The sequence below is a fragment of the Miniopterus natalensis genome, chromosome 2, assembly GCF_054644295.1.
Source record: "Miniopterus natalensis isolate mMinNat1 chromosome 2, mMinNat1.hap1, whole genome shotgun sequence".
NCBI lineage: Eukaryota > Metazoa > Chordata > Mammalia > Chiroptera > Miniopteridae > Miniopterus > Miniopterus natalensis.
The window spans coordinates 101027233-101048220 of NC_142082.1; the positions used below are offsets into that span (position 1 = coordinate 101027233).

At 41.5% G+C, this 20988-nt stretch overlaps 1 pseudogene; it reads left to right on the forward strand.

The window, feature by feature from the left end:
• The first annotated feature begins 15624 nt into the window (after nucleotides 1-15624).
• LOC107534349 (small ribosomal subunit protein uS13 pseudogene) lies at nucleotides 15625-16072 on the forward strand (annotated as a pseudogene).
• The last annotated feature ends 4916 nt before the right edge of the window (nucleotides 16073-20988 follow it).

Sequence of the window (20988 nt, forward strand, 5' to 3'; positions counted from 1 at the left end):
GAGGCCGATTGTCTAACACGGGCGTGGGAGAAGCATCGGGCCTGGCATCAAGACACCTGCGCACCGCCCAGCCCTTAGGGAGACAGCGCTCAGGTGACAGCGGCCTGCCTCCCTCCCCCGCGGCCTGGATGGACGAGTCACAAGGCTTCAGGCTCCTGGACGCTCCCCAAGGCCCAAGCACCACCTGACCCCTCCAGCTCTCAGCGGGCGTCGGGTCTCCGGCGTCCGGTCTTTTCTGCCTTCCGACACCCGGCGGCCAAAAAGGCAGAGTTCGCGACCGGCCGGGGACAGCGGCACGCCCGCGCCTGGACTTGCAGCCGTTTCCCGGGCGTGGGAGCGCGTCGTGGGTACCGGCCGCCGAGCCCCGGCCGGGAGCCCAGCCTGGAGGCGCGAGGCCCCGGGGACGCCACCCCCGCGCGCCCCGCGCCCCAGCGCCGCCGGAGGTCGCGCCTCCAGATTCCAGGCACTTTCTTTGTCTTCTTTGGAACAGCTGGGCTTCAGCGGTTGATTTTGTCGTCATAATGAAACGTCCTAGGGTTTTTAAAGGGCGCGCCCCGCTTTGGGCGGGGAAGGTGAGGGGAACCCGGGCCCCGGGCGAGGAGCCCCCGGCGCCGCTTCCACCCGTCGGAGCGCAGCCCCGGGAGCAGCGGCCAGGCAGGAGGGACTAGATTCGGGGAGGGCCGGAGCGTGGGTGCGCTCGGCCCGGCTCACAGCGGCCCCGCCCGCTTCCCGCCAGCCTGGGCGGCGACGCTGCACGGCCAGCGCGGGGCGTCCGGCGGGCGGCGCTGCTGCTCCGGAGGAGAGGCCGGCCCGCAGCGGGCGGCGCTGCTCTCCGACCGCGAGGTGGACCCGAGAGCCGGGCCTGGGAACCGGAGGGCTGCGCAGCGGCAGCCGGCCCGGGGCGGTCCCCGGGGAGACCCCGGGCCCGGCCCTCCCCGCCCCGCGGCTGCTTCTCCGGCCCCCGCAGAGCGCACGAGCGGGGGTCGGTCGCAGGAGGCCTCGCCTGAAACTGTGGGTGCGAACGAACCTCCACCTGCCCACCTTCCTCCGCCGTGTTGTCGCCCTTTCGCCCCCAACTCCTCCTCGCCGCGGCCGGCAGGGGCGGCCGGCGATCGGGGCGGGGGCGGGGGCGGGGGGCGGCGCATCTCCCCGAGCGGGGTCGCGCCCTAGGATCCGGCGCTGTCCGTTCGTCTCTGCGAAGGAACGTCACCCCCTCGCCAGCCTCCAGATACTGCGCGGGCCACGCGGTGGGTGGCGATCCGAGGGCGGTCCCAGCCCGCGGCGCTTCGCAGCCTGTGGGGACGGGGCGGGATCCCCCAGCTCGGCGCTGGGACGAATCGCGGACGCGGGTCCCCAGGCGGCCGGGCTCCTTCCCTGCCCCGCGGCCCTGCACGTCCTGCCCCGCGGAGCCGCGGACGGCGAGGCCGCCTCTGTACCGGTCAATGTTAACAGTGGCGGAGGCGCTGTGCAGGCGCTCCTGCCTCGCTTCACCGTCCGCTCCCGGCCCCCCCTCCAAGCCAGGCCCCCTTCCTCTGGAGACGGCACTTGCACTTCGGGGTGCACTCCTGGAATAAGGACCCTTGCGCCCGCCCTTTGCGGGTCTCCGCCTGGTCGCCGAGCGCGGAGAGCGGCGAGGCCGAGCGCGCACCGTCGCTCCGCGCGGGCGGGAAACCGCGGAGGAGAGGTCGGCGGGCTCGGGGCAGCGGGGACGCGAGAGGGGCCCACGGAGGGACCGGGCGGGGCAAACGGCGGGGAGGGCGGTGGAGGACGCGGGGAGCAAAATTCACCTGTGACGGTGTCAGTTGTTCAACGAACAATTTAATAGGCAGCAAACCAATACTGTAAAAATAATACTTAACAGTGTCAACGGCACTTTTTTTCTAACCTGCTGTCTTTCCGGTAGGAGCCTGGTTGGGTTTAAGCTTTTATTAATAGAAGCTAATTGTATTACGAAATTACAATTCCTTCTAACGAATTTAAGCCATGCGGAGAAGTGAAAACGAGTTACTGATTTCTCTCCCATTCTATCAGTCCCAGTCCTCTGGGTCACCACTGTTAATACCCTGGCCCATGTCACCCCAAGAATTTCCTCTGCTTACACAAACATATATTACATGTCATCTTGTTCTTCCTTTATCTCTCCTTTAAACAAAAGCACCAAAAAAAAAAAAAAAAAAAAAAAGGTCATACTTATTTTGTGACTTGTTTTTAATCACTTAATAATATATTATGGGCATTTCCCCAGCTCATTAGGTATAAATCCAACCAATTATTTTTAATGGCCACCATATTTCATAAATTGGGATATACTAAAATATTATTCATTCATTTCTTCAATAATTTCTTTGAATGTTTATTATGTTCAGGTGCAGGGAAAACAGTATTTAGATCACAGATATGAATCCCTGTCCTTGGGGAGCGTACATTCTAGTGGGGAGAGATGTATTTAATTCCTTCCTTAATGATGGATATTCAGGTTGTTGTCAGCGGTTTGCTATTATAAACGGTACAAATGTAAATAGCTTTTTTGTAAATATATTTTTACATATATTTTTGTATTTTAAAAAATTATTTTTAATTATGGTAAAATACACATGACATAAATTTAGCATCTTAACCATTTTTAAGCGTACAATTCAGTACTGTTAAGAACAGTCACATTGTTGTGCAATGAATCTCCAGAAAGTTTTTCATCTTGCAAAACTGAAACTCTGTAACCACTAAACAACAACCCCCATTCTCCCTCCTCCCAAATACTGGCCACCACCATTTTACTTTTCATCTCTATGAGTGTGACTACTTTAAGTACCTCATCTAGGTGAAATCATATAGTATTTGTCTGTTGCATCTGGCTTGTTTCTTTTAGCATAACGTCCTCAAGTTTCATACATATTGAGGCATATGTCAGAATTTCCTCCCTCTTTAAGGCTGAATAAATATCCCATTGTAGGCATAAGCCACACTTTGTTTATCCATTCATCCACTGAAGGGTCTTTGGGCTGCTTCCAGCTTTTGGCTATTGTGAATAATACTACTATGAACAAGGGTGTACAAATGTCTCTTCAGGACCCTGCTTTTAACTCTTTTGGCTATGTATAAATAATCTCCAAAAATAGGTTTGTTGGATCATATGGTAATTCTGTGTTTGATGTTTTAAGGAACGACCAGACTATTTTCCATAGCAGTTGCACCATTGTACATTACCATTAACAATGCACAAGGGTTCCAGTTTCTCCGCATCCTTGCCAACACTTGGCACTCATTTTTTTTTTTTTTTTTTTTTTTTTTTACAATAGCCATCTTAATGGGTTTGAGGTGGTATCTCATTGTGGTTTTGATTTTCATTTCCCTAATTATTAGTGGTGTCGAGCATCTTTTCATGGGCTTATTGGTTGTTTGCATATCTTCTTTGCAATAATGTCTAGTAAAGTCCTTTCCTCTTATTAATCAGATTGTCTTTTTGTTGTCCTTGAATTGTGGAAGTTCTTTATACATTAACCTCTTATCAGAATATATTTGTAAATATTTTCTCCCATTCCATAGGTTGCCTTTTCCCTTTGTTGATTGTGTTCTTTTTTTTTTTTTTTTAAAATATATCTTTATTGATTTCAGAGAGAGGAAAGGAGAGGGAGCGAGAGAGAGATAGAGACATCAATGATGAGAGAGTCATTGATCGAGCCCACAACCCGGGCATGTGCCCTGACCGGGAATCGAACCCCGATCGCCTGGATCCTAGGTCGACGCTCAACCACTGAGCCACGCCTGGCTGGGCGATTGTGTTCTTTGATACATAGAAGTTTTAAATTTGAATGTGGCAAATTTACCAATTTTTTTCTTTTGTTGTTTGTGGTTTTGGTGTCATATCCAAGAAGTCATTGCCAAGTCTAATATCATGAAGATTTTCCCCTGTTTTCTTTTAAGAATTTAATACTTTAGCTATTAGGTTTAAGTTCTTGATCCTTTTTGAGTTAATTTTTGTATATGGTGTACAGTAGGGGTCCAACTTTATTGTTTTACATGTGTATATCTAATTTTCCTAATATATGATATTTGTTTAAATGAATGTTTGTACCATTAGCACTTAATGATATGGCAAACATCTTTGGTCTCAGCTCTGTCATCTTATTTTATATAAAACTTTCTTATGTACTGCTTCTTTAAAAAAATATCATCTTCTTATATAGCCTGTATTTTCTGTAAAATTCTTGGGGCATGCTTTTTTCCCTGAGTTCTTCATAAGCACAGCTTCACTCTCTTCTACTGCTGAATGCTGATGTACTAGTTGCACTAATGCTCACAACTATAAAAATGGACCCCCAAAGATATGATGGTCCACATATGATAAAAATTTATTTCTTCTCACAAAATACTATGAAGAGGATGTTTCTGGCTGACAGTGAAGCATTATTCTGTGAGGTAATTCACTGATGTAGGCTTCTTTCATAATGTGAATCCACCAGTCCTTAGGGCCTAGTTTTTGCTGGTGTTCAGCTCTGGCAGAGGGGAGAGCAAGGATGGGGAAAGCTGCTTCTTTATTTACTTATTTATTTTTATTATTATTATTTTTTAATCCTCACCAGAGGATATTTTTTCCATTGCTTTTCAGAGAGAGTGAAATGGGGGGGCGGGGGGAGAAACATTGATGTGAGAGAGACACATCGACTGGTTGCCTCCTGAACGCACCCCGACTGGGGCTGGGGACTGAGCTTGCAACTGAGGCACGTGCCCTTGGCTGGAATCTAACCCAGGACCTTTCAGTCCGATGGCTGACACTCTAACCACTGAGCAAAACCAGCTGGGGCAAAGCTGCTTCTTTAAAAGCCTAGGCCCCAAAGGGCACACATCACTCCCACCAACTTATTGTCATCCAGATCTAGACAACGCTACACCTATCTACATGGTGTATTAGGAAATGTAGAAATGCTGTGTGCCCAGGAAGAAGAGGACATGAGATTTTCTTGAACATCTGGCAGGCTCTGCCATAGAGGGTTAGAAGTCTGAGTTAAGTATTATTTTACTCCTTTTAAGACAGTTGATCTTTTTTAAGTAGATGCCCAAATTATTGCTCCTTTTTTTTTTGAAGTCTAATTACTTTACCAGGTATGGTTCCATGATAGATTTCCTATACCATTTCCCCCCATATAATAATATTTTTAAAAACCTGCAGCTTTGATTCTTTTATTCCAGGAAAAAATGGAATCGTAGTTTTGAATACTTACATGCAACTTCAGGCACGGACATTCAATTTCCTGTAACAAATATACTTGGGAGATTTGTTGTTGTCACAAAGTCACATTCCTGCAGATTCCAAAAGTATTTGTAGCTTTCCTTTGAGTAAATCTGTATTTTTCAGCTTGCAGGTTACAACTCATGAGTGGTCATGAAATCCATCTAGCGGGTTGTGACCTGTTGAATTCATTTTCTATTGTTACATAACAAATTACCAAACTTAGCACCTTAAAACAACACTCCTTTGTCATCTCACAGTTTGTGTGGGTCAGGAGTCTGAGCACAGCCTAGCTGGGCTTCTGCATGAGGTCTCACAGGCTGCAGTCCAGGTGTGGGCCAGGGCCCCAGTCTCATGGGAGCGCCCAACAGGGGAAACAACCACTTCCAGGCTCACTCAGGTGGTTGGTGGAGGTAACTTTCTTGTAGCTCCGTAGCCAAGGGTTCTACTATGTGCTGCCTGTTGGTTAAAGGCTGCCCTGAGATCCTAGAGACCAGGAACAGTCCCTGACCCATGGTCTTCCTCAATATGGTCATTTACTTTATCAACCGAGCAAGGAGACACTCTCACTGTACTCATAAGGAAGGAAGGCCCAGAAATTCTTGGGTGGGACTAGGGGAGGCAGGAGGCAGCTGTGTGGTCATCCAGTGGCTACATTGATCACGTAGTTTCCTGTGGTGGATTTGCACCTCCTTGTTTGCACAACCAGCTCTGGAGGTCGCCATGCAAGTCTGGTGCCCAGCCAGGATGACCGCTGGGACCCTTCCCATAACTTTGGACTTTTAAAGGATAGATTACTTAAATTGGAAATGCTACATTAAAGAAAATGTTCATTTTTTACTTTAATAAATATAGTCATTACTTTCCAAAACAGTTTAGTAATTCACATTACCATCACAGGTGCCTATGAGTGAGTTCCTCTTTCTTCGTAGCCTCTTTGCACTGTACATTATCTTTTTATCTGATGGACAGAACATGCTAACTAATTTAATTTTACATGCTATAATTATTCAGCAGTTTGAGCACATCTTCATGTTTATTGGACATTTGCATTTTCTGTGATTTGCTTGAATCTATTATTTTTAGATTTTCATTTAATCTTTGTAACAGCCAACATCTATCTCTATGAGATAAGATTCTAATCCAGGCCTTTCTGACGTTAATCACCATGCTACTTCCACCACCACTGAATCTGAGCTCTGAATGCAGCAGATTTTCTAAGTATAAAGGCAAAGTAATAAATTATAAACAAAACAATAGTTATCAAAAACATCATTTTCAAAATTTAAAAGCAAAAAAAGAAAAAAAGTATTTGCTCCAAAAATACCAGAGAATTGTTATCTTTAGCACATAAAGAATTCCATGCAAAATGATAAGAAAAACTAGACTTCTAAAGAAATATCATGCAATAACATAAAACTTTTAAAAATCCAATACTCAGTACTAGAGAGGGTATGATGAAACAAGCACTTCCTAGACTGATGATAAGATCATAAATTCATTTATTTTTGGATGGCAATTTGGCAATATATTTTATAAGTTTTAAAATATACCCATTGAGTTCAGTAATTACACATCTAGAACTAATCTAAGGAAATAATCAGAAGTAGGGAGTTGGAAATAAGTGTCTAACATTAAGATTTTGGAGAACTAAATTATGGTAAACCCATTCAGTCGAATGTTATATAATATTTAAAGCTGCTCCTTTCAGAGTATTTGATGATCTGGGGGAATACTTATTCCTTTTGGTTCCTACATAAAAAAAAAAAGCTGGATACAAAAGAATCTATACAGTATGATCTTTTGTAATTATATAGTTGTGATAGGCTGAAGAACGGCCCTCTAAAAGATATCTGTCTTAATCCCTGAAACCTGTGAATGTTACCTTCTATGGCAAAAAAACAAAAGAAGGCAAACCAACACCACCACCAAAACAAAACCCCCAAAACCCCAATCTCAGTGTTTGCAGATAGGATTAAGTTAAGAATTTTGAGATGGAGAGATTATTCATGGATTATTCTGGATTATTCATGGATTATTCTGGATTATTCATGGCCCTAAATGCCATCACAAGTGTCCTTATAAGACAGACGCAGAGGTAGATTTCACACAAGCATGTGGGCACACATGATATGAAGGAGCAATGAGTGATTTGATGTTGCCTTGGACAGTGGAGCAATGCAGCCACGAGTAAAGGACTGTCAGCAGCCACCAAAAGCTGGAAGAAGCAAGTAACAGATACTTCCCTATGATCTCTAGAGTGTAGCTCTGCCCATAGCTCGATTTTAGCCAACTGGTCCTAATTCTGGACTGTGGCCTCCAGATCTGTGAGAGAATAAATTTCCATTATTTTAAGCAATGAAATTTGCGATAATTTGTTACAGTGGCCACAGGAAACTAATATAGCAGTGTTTTTATTGCTGTATAACAGACAACCCCAAGCTTAGTGTCAGACAACAAGATTTTATTATGTTCATGGATTCTGTGGGTCAGGAATCTGGACAAGATACAGCAAGAATGACTTGTCTCCACTCCACAATGTCTGCACCCTCAGTTAGGAAGAGAGCTAATCCCCACTGGAGTGTCGGGGATAGAAGACATCTAGAGGTTTCTTTATTCATGTATTTGGTGCCTAAATAAAATGAGTCAAAAATTCGGCTCATTTTGGATTGTTAACCACAGTTCCTTTATGTGGCTTGGGCTCCCTCACAGTATGATAGCCTTGGGCTTTTCAGGCTTTTTACAGTTAGTCCCATGCCTACAAGTTATTTACATTCCTCTACATCCAAGTTCTCTCCTTCTAAAGCTTCACCGCTTTAAGGAATTAAGCTAAGGCTCAGGGTCCAGGATCTCATAATGTAGATCAAGTCCAGATGCATGTTAGGCTCCTTCAGTTAAATTCCTTGAGTACGGTTCTATTTAATCTGAAAACTCATGAATTAGATACAGATTTTCTGCCACTCATCCCTCAAATAAACCCAACATACAGTGTTGGGGCAGGTACAGGATAACTGCTACAGACACTCCTGTCCTAAAGTGAGGAAAACAGAAACACAGCAGTCCTTGGTTTACATTAATTATGAAATCCATCTCAACGTATATGACCCATTCATTGATTAGGACTTTGTTCTGCTCCCAGGGAGTCACTATCTGGGATTTTTTCCTCTGTCCTATAGGTCTTTGTTCCCATTCTCTGAGTCACCATTCCATTTCCCATAAAAGGTAGCCAATGTTTGCAAATTTTAAAGCCTGATTTCTGCCTAGAAGTTTGGGGAGCCAACGGCCTTATTTCATTTTATATTATCTCTGTTCCTTTTTAAAAAATTACCTTTATTATTGAAAATATTACAGATGTCTCCTTTATTCCCCGTTGACCCCTTCTACCCTGAAATGACTCCCAGCCCCAGGCCTTCACCACACTATTGTCTGTGTCCATGGGTTATGCATATATGCATAAACTCTTTGGTTAATCTCTCCCCATCTTCCCTCTGAGATTCCTCAGTCTGTTCCATGCTTCTGTGTCACTGAATAAATTTTCTTCCTCAGTTTATTAAGTTCTTTAGATTCCACATATAAGTGAGATCATGTGATATTTGTCTTTCTCTGACTGGCTTATTTTGCTTAGCATAATATTCTCCAGGTCCATCCATACTAAAGGGTAAGGGATCCTTCTTATTCACAGCTGCATAGTATTCCGTGATGTAAATGTACCACAGTTTTTTTATCTACTCCTCTACTGATGGGCACATGGGCTGTTTCCAGATCTTAGCTATTGTAAATTGTGCTGCTATGAACATAGGAGTGCACATATTCTTTCTGATAAGTGTTTCAGAATTCTTAGGATATATTCCTAGAAGGAATCACTGGGTCAAGGTAGTTCCATTTTTAATTTTTTGAGGAACCTCTATACTGTTTTCCATAGTGGCTGTACCAGTCTGCATTCCCACCAGCAGTGTCCTAGGGTTCCCTTTTCTCCACACCCTCACCAGCACTTGTTTGTTGATTTGTGGATGGTAACCATTCTGACAGGTGTGAAGTGATACCTTATTGTGGTTTTAATTTGCATTTCTCTGATGACTAGTGACTTTGAGCATTTTTTCATATGTCTCTTGACCATATGTATGTCCTCTTTGGAGAAGTGTCTATTCAGGTCTTATGCCCATTTTTTAATTGTATTGTTTGTCTTCCTCTTGTTGAGTAGTATGAGTTCTTTGTACACTTTGGAAATTAGCCCCTTATCAGATGCATCCTTGGCAAATATGTTCTCTCAGACCATGGAGTTCCTTTGTATTTTGAGGCTAATTTCTTTTGCTGTGCAGAAGCTTTTTAGTTGATGTAGTCCCACTTGTTCATTTTTTCCTTTGTTTCTCTTGCCTTAGGAGATATATCAGTGAAAATTCCACTATGTGAGATGTCTGACTTTACTGCCTATGTTTGCTTCCAGGATTTTTATGGTTTTGAGACTTACATTTAAGTCTTTTATCCATTTTGAATTTATTCTTGTGTATGGAGTAAGTTGGTGATCTAGTTACATTTTTTTGCATGTACCGGTCCGATTTTCCCAACACCATTTATTGAAGAGACTGTCTTTACTCCACTGTATGCTCTTGCCTCCTTTGTCAAATATTAATTGACCATAATAGCATGGGTTGATTTCTGGGTTCTCTGTCCTATTCCATGGATCTATATGTCTGTTGTTGTACCAATACCAGGCTGTTTTGATTGCAGTAGCTTTGTACTATAGTTTGATATTTAGTAAAGTGATCCCTCCCCCTCTGTTCTTCTTTCTCAAGATTGCTGCAGCTATTCAGGGTCTTTTTTCATTCCATATAAATTTTTGGAATATTTGTTTTAGCTCTGTGAAATATGCTGTTGGTATTTTAATAGGAATTGCATTGAATCTAAAGATTGCTTTGGGTAGTATGGACATTTTAATGATATTAATTCTTCCAATCCATGAACATGGTATATTCTTCCACTTGTTTATATCTTCCTCTATTTCTTTTTTCAGTGTCCTGTAGTTTTCCTAGTACAGGTTTTTTACATCCTTGGTTAAGTTTATTCCTAAGTATCTTATTTTTTTAGTTACAATGATAAATGGTATTGTTTTTTAAATTTCTCTTTCTGAGAATTCATTGTTGGTGTATAAAAATGTCACAGATTTTTGGATGTTAATTTTGTATCCAGCTACCTTGCTGGATTCATTTATCAAGTCTAGAAGTACTTTCATGGAGTCTTTAGGGTTCTGTTGTACTGCCTCTATTCCTTTTGATTCAAGCAGATACAATTCCTTTAAAATCTTTGTGGATTTCTTATGTTTTGATTCATAGAAGTCCATTCCATTAGATAACAGTACCTACAAATCTCAGACATAAGCCTTCTCCTCCTTGAGTCCCCATGATTCTGCTGAGCAATAATGCCTTTAAGATTTTTAGAAGCCCTACTGTTTAATAGACATTGTAAGGCTTGCCATAAAATCCTTAGAAAGGTGCAAAATATGCCATCTTAAAATATGCCACTTTGACATAGGAATTATTTTGAGCTGAAGGCAATTGAAAGTCAGCAGATCCAGGGACAGTTCTTTGCCCTCCTCTTTCGTGCCTAAAAGGGCACATATTTCCCTTTGCAAAGGTATTTCCCCTCCCCTGTAGCAGGAAGAGGAGAGCAACTCTTATCACCAAAGATGGAGAGTCAGCACTAAGATGAGTCCGCATAAACAAACCTTACTAAAATAACCTTAATCTCCTATTAATCTCCATCATATATTTCCTGGTCACTTCCCCACAATTTATTATCTCTTGAAGCCCAAACTCTTTCCTTTGTTAAAATAGTCTATAAGCCCCTGAGTCTAGTCACTTTGAGTTTCATTTCTTTTTTGTGAAATCCCATGCAGGTAAAATATTAATAAAATTGTGAGGGTTTTTTCTCTTATTAATCTGTCTTTTGTAGGTTAAGGAGGGTAGAGGAAACAATTTTCCTCCCTGACAAAGACTTTATCTGGTTGAAAGAGTCTATACCTTTCTTAGGTTCTAACAAAGGGCTTAAAAACATACCCTTGGCTTCATTTGAATTCTGAAAACATATTTTCTTGGCAGTGCCCTGGGCTTGATCTTTGCTCAGAGGACTTTTCTTATTATTGAAAATCCTTTACTTAATCAGTTGCCACTGGTACACAGTCCAACCCCAGGGACTGGGCCCACAACCTGGGCATGTGCCCTGACTAGGAATCAAACTGGCAAACCTTTTGGTGCACAGAAGTAAACCAACTGAGCTAGGGCTACATTTCTTCTTAATTATACTTGAAAACTGAAGAGTGCATTCTTTAGTTCATTTTTATCCTTTCACGTTTTTTACAGGCAGCTAGAATAAGTTGGTGGCACCTTTAATACCCTGTCCATTATTAAGCACATTTCTTTTTTAAAAAACATGTATCTTTATTGATTTCAGAGAGAGGAAAGGAGAGGGGGAGAGAGAGAGATAGAAACATCAGTGATGAGAGAGTCATTGCTCGGTTGCCTCCTGCATGTCCCTGACTGGGGATCCAACCCGCAACCCGGGCATGTGCCCTGGCCGGGAATCGAACCACGATTGCCTGGATCCTAGGTGGACGCTCAACTACTGAGCCATGTCTGGCAGGGCATTATTAAGTACATTTCCTATTTTCCACATGAACCTCAGATGACAGTGTTGCCAAAAATTCTGCCAACACATTACAAATATCTTCTTTCCTTCAGCTTCCGATAACATTTTTTTCACTTTATTCAAGCCCTCACCACCAGCTTTTTTTTTTTTAAACCACCAGCTTTCCCAATGCCTGCCTGGTTTGTCATCTAGTCCCCCCCCCCCCCCAAATACCACATGTTTTAGGCATTTTTAAGGCAGCAACCTCTTTCCAGGTTGCTGTTCCTATCATTTATTACTGTGTGGCAAACCACCTCAAAGCTCAAACAACTGTTTTAATATGTTCATGGATTCTGTGGGCCAGCAATACAAACAGCGAATAGTAGCTTTCTTTTGTCCGCAGTGTCTGAAACCTCAGCTGGGAATTCCTGAATGGCTGGGGGCTAGCATCACTTGAAAGCTTCTCTATTCATGTATTTGGCACCTTGTCTGAGATGACTCAAAGTCTTGGCTCACCTGGAACTCTCAATGGGAGTCTCTACTCTTGGTCTCTACATGAGGCTTGGACTTCCTCACAGCTTGATGGCCACAGGGTAATCAGACCTCTTCTGGGGCCCCAAGAGCATGTGTTCCAGGAAACAATGCAGAAGCTGGTGGCCTTTAATCATGTTGAGTCACTTCTACCATATTACATTGGGCAAAGCAGCCATATGCTCATCCAGTCAAGGAGGGAAGACATAAATTCCATTTTTTGATGGGAGAACTGTCAACAATGTGTGGTCATGCTTTCCAATAGTCACATGTAAACACATGTATTTATATATGTGTGGGCATAGAATACAGACTGAAAGGAAGGTACCAAAACACAAGTGATTAAGAAATAATCACTGTTGTAGTATTAGGGGCATTTTTTTTCCTTTTTCATAGACTTCTACTCTTCTCAAATTTTCTATAATTACATTTATTTGTAATAAACAATTATTTTATGCTTTACTTTTTATTATGACAAATTTTAAGAATGTTCCAAAGACAAATAGTCTAACAAAGTCCCATGTACTCATCACCCAACTACAATAATGATAAACTCATGGTCAATCTTGCTTCATTTACATCTCCTCAATATTCTAAATAAAATGCCAAATATCACACCCACTTATTTCTAAATATTTCAGAGTGTGTCATTAAAAGATATGGACAATTTACCATTATCATACCTTAAATCAGCACCTCTACACAGCAAAGGAAATGGTCAACAGAATGAAAAGATAATCTACCAAACAGAAAAAATATTTGCAAATCATATATCTAAAAAGTGGTTAATATCCAAATATATACAGATCTCATACAACTCAATAACAAAAAAACAAACAATCTAATCTTAAAATGGGCAAAAGACCTGAATAGACACTTCTCCAAAGAGGACATACAGATGGCCCACAGACATATGAAAAAGGTCTCAATATTGCGAATCATCAGGGAAATGCAAATTATTATTATTATTATTATTTTAAAAGTTTCTTTATCTTTAGTGTTGAAAATATTACAGATGTCCCCTTTTTACCCCCATTGATCCCCTCCACCCCACAACCACCCCACCCTCAGGCCTCCCCCAGACCAATGTCTGTGTCCATGGGTTATGCTTATAAACATATAAGTTCTTTGATTAATTTCCCCCTGCCCACTCCCTCACCTTCCCTCTGAGATCCCTCAGTATGTTCCATGCTTCTATGTCTCTGCATCCATTTTGTTCATCAGTTTATTTTGTTTATTACATTCTATATATAAGTGAGATCATGTGGTACTTGTCTTTCTCCTTGTCAGAACTGCCTTATTTCACTTAGCATAATACTTTCTAGTTCCCTCCATGCTGTCCCAAAGGATAAAATATCCTTCTTTTTTACAGCTTTGTAGTATTCCATGGTGTAAATGTCCCACAGCTTTTTTATCCACTCATCTACTGATGGGCACTTGGGCTGTTTCCAGATCTTGGCTATTGTAAATTGTGCTGCTATGAACATAGGGGTGCATAGATTCTTTCTAATTGGTGTTTTGAGCTTCTTCAGATATATTCCTAGAAGTGGAATCACTGGGATACTTCACAGATCTAGAAAGAACACTCCAAAAATTTTTATAGAACTAAAAAAGACCCTGAATAGCCACGGCAATCTTGAGAAAGAAGAACAAAGTTGGAGGGATCACAATACCAGATATCAAGTTATACTACAAAGCCACTGTAATCAAAACAGCCTGGTACTGGCACAAGAACAGACATATAGATCAGTGGAATAGAATAGAGAACCCAGAAATTGACCCAAGCCATTATATTTAATTAATATTTGACAAAGGAGGCAAGAACATACAGTGGAGTAAAGACAGTCTCTTCAATAAATGGTGCTGGGAAAATTGGACCGGTACATGCAAAAAAATGAAACTAGACCACCAACTTACACCATACACAAAAGTAAGCTCAAAATGGATAAAAGACTTAAATGTAAGATGTGAAACCATAAAATCCTAGAGAAAAACATAGGCAGCAAAATCTCAGACGTTTCTTGTAGCAATATGTTTGCTGATACATCCCTAGGGCAAGAGAAATGAAGGAGAAAATAAACAATGAGACTCCATCAAAATTAAAACTTCTGCACAGCAAAAAAACCCCCCAAAAAACCATCAACAAAATGGAAAGGGAGCCCACTGTATGGGAGAACATATTTGCCAATGACACATTTGATAAAGGGTTAGTATCCAAAATATATAAGGAACTCATACAACTTAACAAAAGAAAGAGAAACAATCCAATTAAAAAATGGGCAAAGGACCTAAATAGACCTCTCCCAAGAGGACATACAGATGGCTAAGAGACATATGAAGAAATGCTCAAAGTCACTAATCATCAGAGAGATGCAAATTAAAACCACAATGAGGTATCACCTCACACCTGTCAGAATGGCTCTATCAACAAGTCAACAAAGAACAAGTACTGGTGAGGGTGTGGAGAAAAGGGAACCCTAGTACACTGCTGGTGGGAGTGCAGACTGGTGCAGCCACTATGGAAAAGAGTAGGGAGTTTCCTAAAAAAATTAATATGGAACTGCCATTTGACCCAGTGATCCCACTTCTAGGAATATATCCTAAGAATCCTGAAACACCAATCAGAAAGAATCTATGCACACCTATGTTCGTAGCGGCACAACTTACAATAGCTAAGATCTGGGAACAGCTCAAGTGCCCATCAGTAGATGAGTGGGAAATGCAGATTAAAACCACAAAGAGCTATCACCTCACACCTGTCAGACTGGCTACTATCAAAAAGACATCAAGACAGTGGTGGCAGCAGCTGCTCTTCGAGTTTCACTGTGCCACCTAGGGATGACAACAAGAAGAAAGATGCTGGAACGGTGGCCAAGAAAGACAAAGACCCAGTGAATAAATATGAGGGCAAGGCAGAAAAGCAACGGTCCAAAGGCAAAGTTTGGGACAAGCTCGATAACCTAGTCTTATTGACAAAGCACCATATGGCAAACTCTGTAAGGAAGTCCCAACCATAAGCTTATAACCCCAGCTCTTGTGTCTGAGACTGAAGATCCATGGTTCCTTGGCCATGGCAAGTTTCAAAGCACAGTACTCAAGTAATTTACACCAGAAATACTGAAGGTGGGGATGCTCCAGCTGTTGGTGAAGATGCATGAACAACAGGTTCCAGCAGCTGTACATTTGGAAAAAGAAAACTGTACTTAAAAAAAAAAAAAAGACATGGCCCACAGGCCACTGCCGCCATGTCTCTAGTGATTCCTGAGAAGTCCCAGCACATTTTGCGAGCACTCGACACCAATATCGATGGGCGGCAGAAAATAGCCTTTGCCATCACTGCAATTAAGGTGTGGGGCAACGATATGCTCATGTGCTGTTGCGGAAAGCAGACATCAGCCTCACCAAGAGGGCAGGGGAGATCACAGAGGATGAGGTGGGACATGTCATCACCACTATGCAGAACTCACGCCTGTACCAGATTCCAGACTGGTTCTTGGACAGAAGGATATGAAGGACGGAAAATACAGCCAGGTCCTGGCCAATGGTCTGGACAACAAGCTTTGCGAAGATCTGGAGCAGCTGAAGAAAGTTCAGGCCCACAGAGGGCTGCACAACTTCTGGGGTCTTGGTGTTCAAGGCCAGCACACCTACGCCACGGGCTGCCAGGGTCGCACTGTGTGTGCGTTCAAGTAGAAATAAATCTGTAGGCCTTGTATGTTAATAAATAAAAACAAAAACCTAACCAACCAACCAAACAAAAGACAAGAAATAAAAAGTGTTGGTTGTAAACTGAACATTGCTGTTTGAACAATAAAAAAAAAGTGTTGGCGAGGTTAGGGAACCCTGGTGCACTGTTGGTGGGAATACAAACTAGTGCAGCCACTGTGGAAAACAGTATGGAGGTCCTTCAAAATAATTAAACAATAGAATTACCATACTACTCAGCAATCCTACTGCTGGGTATATATCCAAAGAAAAAGAAAACACTAATTTGAAAAGATATATGTACCCTCTTGCTCATTGCTCATTTAGCATTATTTACTATAGCCAAGATATGGAAGCAACCTAAATATCCATTGATGAATGAATGGATGAAGAAGATGTGATATATATGGAATATGTGTGTGTGTGTGTGTGTGTGTGTGTGTATAATGAAATATTATTCAGCCATAAAAAGAAGGAAATCTTGCCATTTGTGACAACATGGATGGACCTTTACCTGAATTGGGGGTGTGGGCGGCTAAAATGGCTGAAGGAGATCAAAAGGTACAAATTCCCAGTTATAAAATGAATAAGTCATGGGGTTTTGACACCAGCATGATGACTATAATTTATCACACTATATTGCATTTTTGAGTAGCTAGGAGAGTAGATCTTGAAATTCTCATTACATACAAGAAAAAAATTTTGTAACTATGTATGGTAATGAATTTTAACTGGACTTATGACGGTGATCATTTTGCATTATATATAAATATCGAATTATTATGTTGTGCACCCAAAACTAACATAATGTATGTCAATCATACCTCAATAAAAATAGCAATTATATCATTAAATTTACCTATTTTATGTTCAAAGTTACAACTGTCTCATAAGTCTTTTAAATGTTTTTATTTTATAGTTTTGTGTGTTTATACTAAAATACAAAAAAGGTTTACAAATTATGGTTGGTTGATATGTCTCTTATGGCTTTATTAATCTATAGAAGATATTAACCCTCAATCTCTTTGTTTATGTTTAATCTTACAATTTATTTGTTGAAGAAAACAGGTTTATTTGTCCCATGGGGTAGTCTACACTATGGTTTGTTGGTTATATCATCGATATGTATATATTTCCTCTTTCTGAGATAAATGATAGTATACAATACATATACAAAGTTATTCTAAAACATGATTGTAACACTTAGCCAGAATTGCAGGTGCCCTAAGATTTAACCAGGAACTATATTAAAGAGGATCAGGAGGAAAAAGTGGTAGATAAAAGAAAAAGCATAAAGAAATCCGTGCATATCGGCATCAGGGAGAGAAAAGAAAGAAGGAAGCAAACATGTTGAAAAAACTTATAAACTAATAATGAAAACAGTGAGAAGCGAAAACAACAGGACTTGAAGAAGGGAGATGTTAGTTATATTGAATTCATTCATGTGTTCATTCCTTTAATGAGTCATTTCCTATTTACTGAGCACCTGCCAAGCACAAGACACTATATTGTGTATCATAACATTGATAAAGCTACTGGAGAAAAGTCAGAATGGAAAAAAGAAATCTTTGGAAAAGAAGTATAAAAATTCTTTATATAGCTCTCTGGACATTTGTTGGCTTAGCATGTCCCAGGATTGGAGGCCAGGACAGAGGGGGAAGAGTGGGATGCCGTAGGCTTTCGTGGATGGTGGCCCTTTGTCAGAGTTGATATGAGAGCTGTGATGTCCATGCCTTGCAAACCCTCTGGGACAGAGTCTTCAGTTTCAGGCCTTGAAAGCTGGCATTTACAATAAACAATTTAAGGAAGTTTTGCAAACTTCTATTAATTTATTTTTTAAAATATATCTATATTTCTCTTCCAAATATGACAGTCACTGTGAAAACTACAAAGCATCAGAAATAGACATTATTCAAAGTGAAAGCTCCACCCTAACCACTACTGTCTTCTAAAATTTTATTCATATTAGTCTCTTTTTTCTACTTGAAAACATTTACAAAGCTCTGAACATTTCTGACAAAAGATAATTTTTTTCTTTGGAACTTAGTTAATGGTAGATAACTTTTATTGAAAGAAATAATGTGGCCCTAGCTGGTTTGGCTCAGTGGTTAGAGTGTCAGCCCTCAAAGTGAAGGGTCCCGGGTTCAAGTCCAGTCAAGAGCGTGTACCTCGGGTGTAGGCTATTCTTGGGTGAGGATTAAAAAAAAAAAAAAGAAAGGAAGAAGTAATGTGCCTAGGGTCACACAGCTAGTAAAAGATGGGCCAGGGTTCAGGCCACAGTCTAGCTTTAGAGCACATGCTGTAAGGGCTTTCTAGGACAATGCTAGCCAACACAAATATAATCTGAATCACACATGTAATTTAAATTTTTTAGTAATTGATGCTAATATATTTAATTTCACCAAATATATCTAAGTTATTATCATTTAAACATGTAAACAATATGAAAATTATTAATGAGATGTGTAATGTTATTTGTTTCATGCTGAGTCTTTTAAATTTGATGTGTACTTTGCACTTTCAGGGCATCTACGTTTGGCAGAGGAAAAACAAGAAACAAACCACATACAAAATAATGTTGCGATTGTGACCATGATTATGAAAAAACAAAATAACAAAACAGAGATATGTAGAGAATTGCTAGAGGGACTACTTTAGATAGGATAGGTAGGAAAAGAATTTTTGCAGAGGTGACATTGGAATAGAGACCAGGGTAACAAAAGCAATAATGACAACGACAAGTTGATTACTTTGGAGCTTATTATACTCCAGGTGCTGCTTTCCATACATTAACTCACTTTCTCTTCACAAAAATCTGATTGGCTGTGCCTATGATTATCCCCGTTTCCCAGATGAGGAAACTGAAGTGGAAGATGTTTAGTAAATTGCTGAAGTTTACACAGTAACTGCGAAGGAGCCACTTAAGGTGACCTGAGGACGAAGAGCTGTCCATGCAGGCTTTGATTTGTAAAATCTCAGGTGACAGTGGCAGGCTAAGTAATGGCCCTAAGCATCTCCACATCCTAATCTCTGGGACCTGGGAACGTTGCCTTACGGGGCAAAAGGGACTTTGCAGATGTGATTAGATTACTGATCTTCAGATGGGGCCATTATCTTGGATTATCCCCGTGGTCTCACTGTCATCACAAGGGTCCTCATAAGAAGGGGACAGAAGGGAATTTGACCTCAGAAGACATAGTGAGTATGACAGCAAGAGGCTGGCGTGACGGGAGAGAGTGCAGGAGCCAGGGGGCACTAGCGGCCTCCAGAAGCGGGGAAGGCAGGATGTGGACTCACCCCCGAAGTCTCCAGCAGTAACGCAGCCTGAATAACCCCTTGATTTCAGACTTCTGGCCACAGAACTATGAGAGAACAAATTTTTGTTGTTTTAAACCACTAAGTGTGTGGTAATTTGATGGCAGCAATGTGGTAAGTGCAGGAACTGTGTGTGTCCCTTCTCCGTGCTCTTTCGGCCTCCAGGTCTTTGCCTGGCTGTTTTCTTGGTACCAACTCCCTCTCCCAGTCCCCTGTCCTTAGATTGCCTACTTCAAACTCTGATACAATTTTTCAGAATCTCCCAGAGTTGGTTTTTCCTTCCTCTATATTCCTGAGCACTTTGTATAAACCAAGGTATGTCACTTACACTCCTGTATTACAATGTACCCTGTTACTCGTCTGAGCCTTGCTTTTGATGATGAACTTCCTGGGGCTAGGAAACCTATATTTTGCCTCTTTTTAGCCCCATTAATCAGCACAGGGCCTGGTAAATAGTAAGCAGTCTAGCCTGGCGGGGCGTGGCTCAGCGCTTGAGCATTGACCTAGGATCCAGGAGGTCATGGTTGGATTCCCAGTCAGGGCACATGCCCAGGTTGTGGGCTCGATCCCCAGGGGGAGGAAATGCAGGAGGCAGCCGATCAATGACTCTCTCATCATTGATGTTTCTGTCTCTCTCTCTCTCCCCCCTCCCTTCCTCTCTCTGAAATCAATAAAGATATATTTTTTAAAAAGTAAGCAGTCTATTCAAATTTATGGGAAAAAAAAAGCATACTAACAAACAGAAAAACACAATAAAGGATCACACCATATAAAGTTCCCAAAACAAAGGCAACGTGTTCAGCAGTCCCTGGTATTCTCTGGTCACCTTCTGACCCCAATGAAAGGATGGAGCAGTGTCCCGGGAAGGCTTCCTCTTCCCTTCCCAGTCTGACCTTGAACTGCCCGGCCTACGGGCACCCTAAGTCAGACAGCCTCACCAAGCACTGTGCAGCCTGGCCACACACCGTTATTTGTTTGCTGAGGCTCCCCAGGGCCACCAGTGATTAATGAGGCGAAAGTTTTACAAACTTCTGAGAACACACTGAATTGTAACTTGGTATACTTGCTGCACTTTCTGTAGAAAAAGTGACAATAATTTAGTCAGCGTTCTTTTAAATCATGCCCATTTTTTCTCAGCATGAAGTTCAAAGAAGAAAAAATAATTAAAAATAATCTGTAATCCCTCTACTCAGAGTTAATCATTGATAACATTTTAGAAAGTTTATTGTTAATTTTGAAAATACTACACTCCTATTTTTAAAAATATAAACAATTAAGAAGAATATAAAGTTAAAACATAAAGGAATGATGCCTGATTCCACTCTCCAGAGTTAACTACCGTTAATATTTGGTTCTAGTTTCATCTAGCCTTAAAAACAACAACTATACAACAACTCATAAAAGAAGTACAAGGTCTCAACAATAGTTATGGAAACAAATAACAAAATTCCACACCAAAAATGCCCCTAAAATTCACCTACTACCATCAATGTCTTTTTAAAATTTCTAGTCCTGTTTCTTATGAAGAGCTAAACTACTCGAGTGAGGGATGTGCCTTGTAACTGCTTGGGAGCCCCAAGGGCATGGCC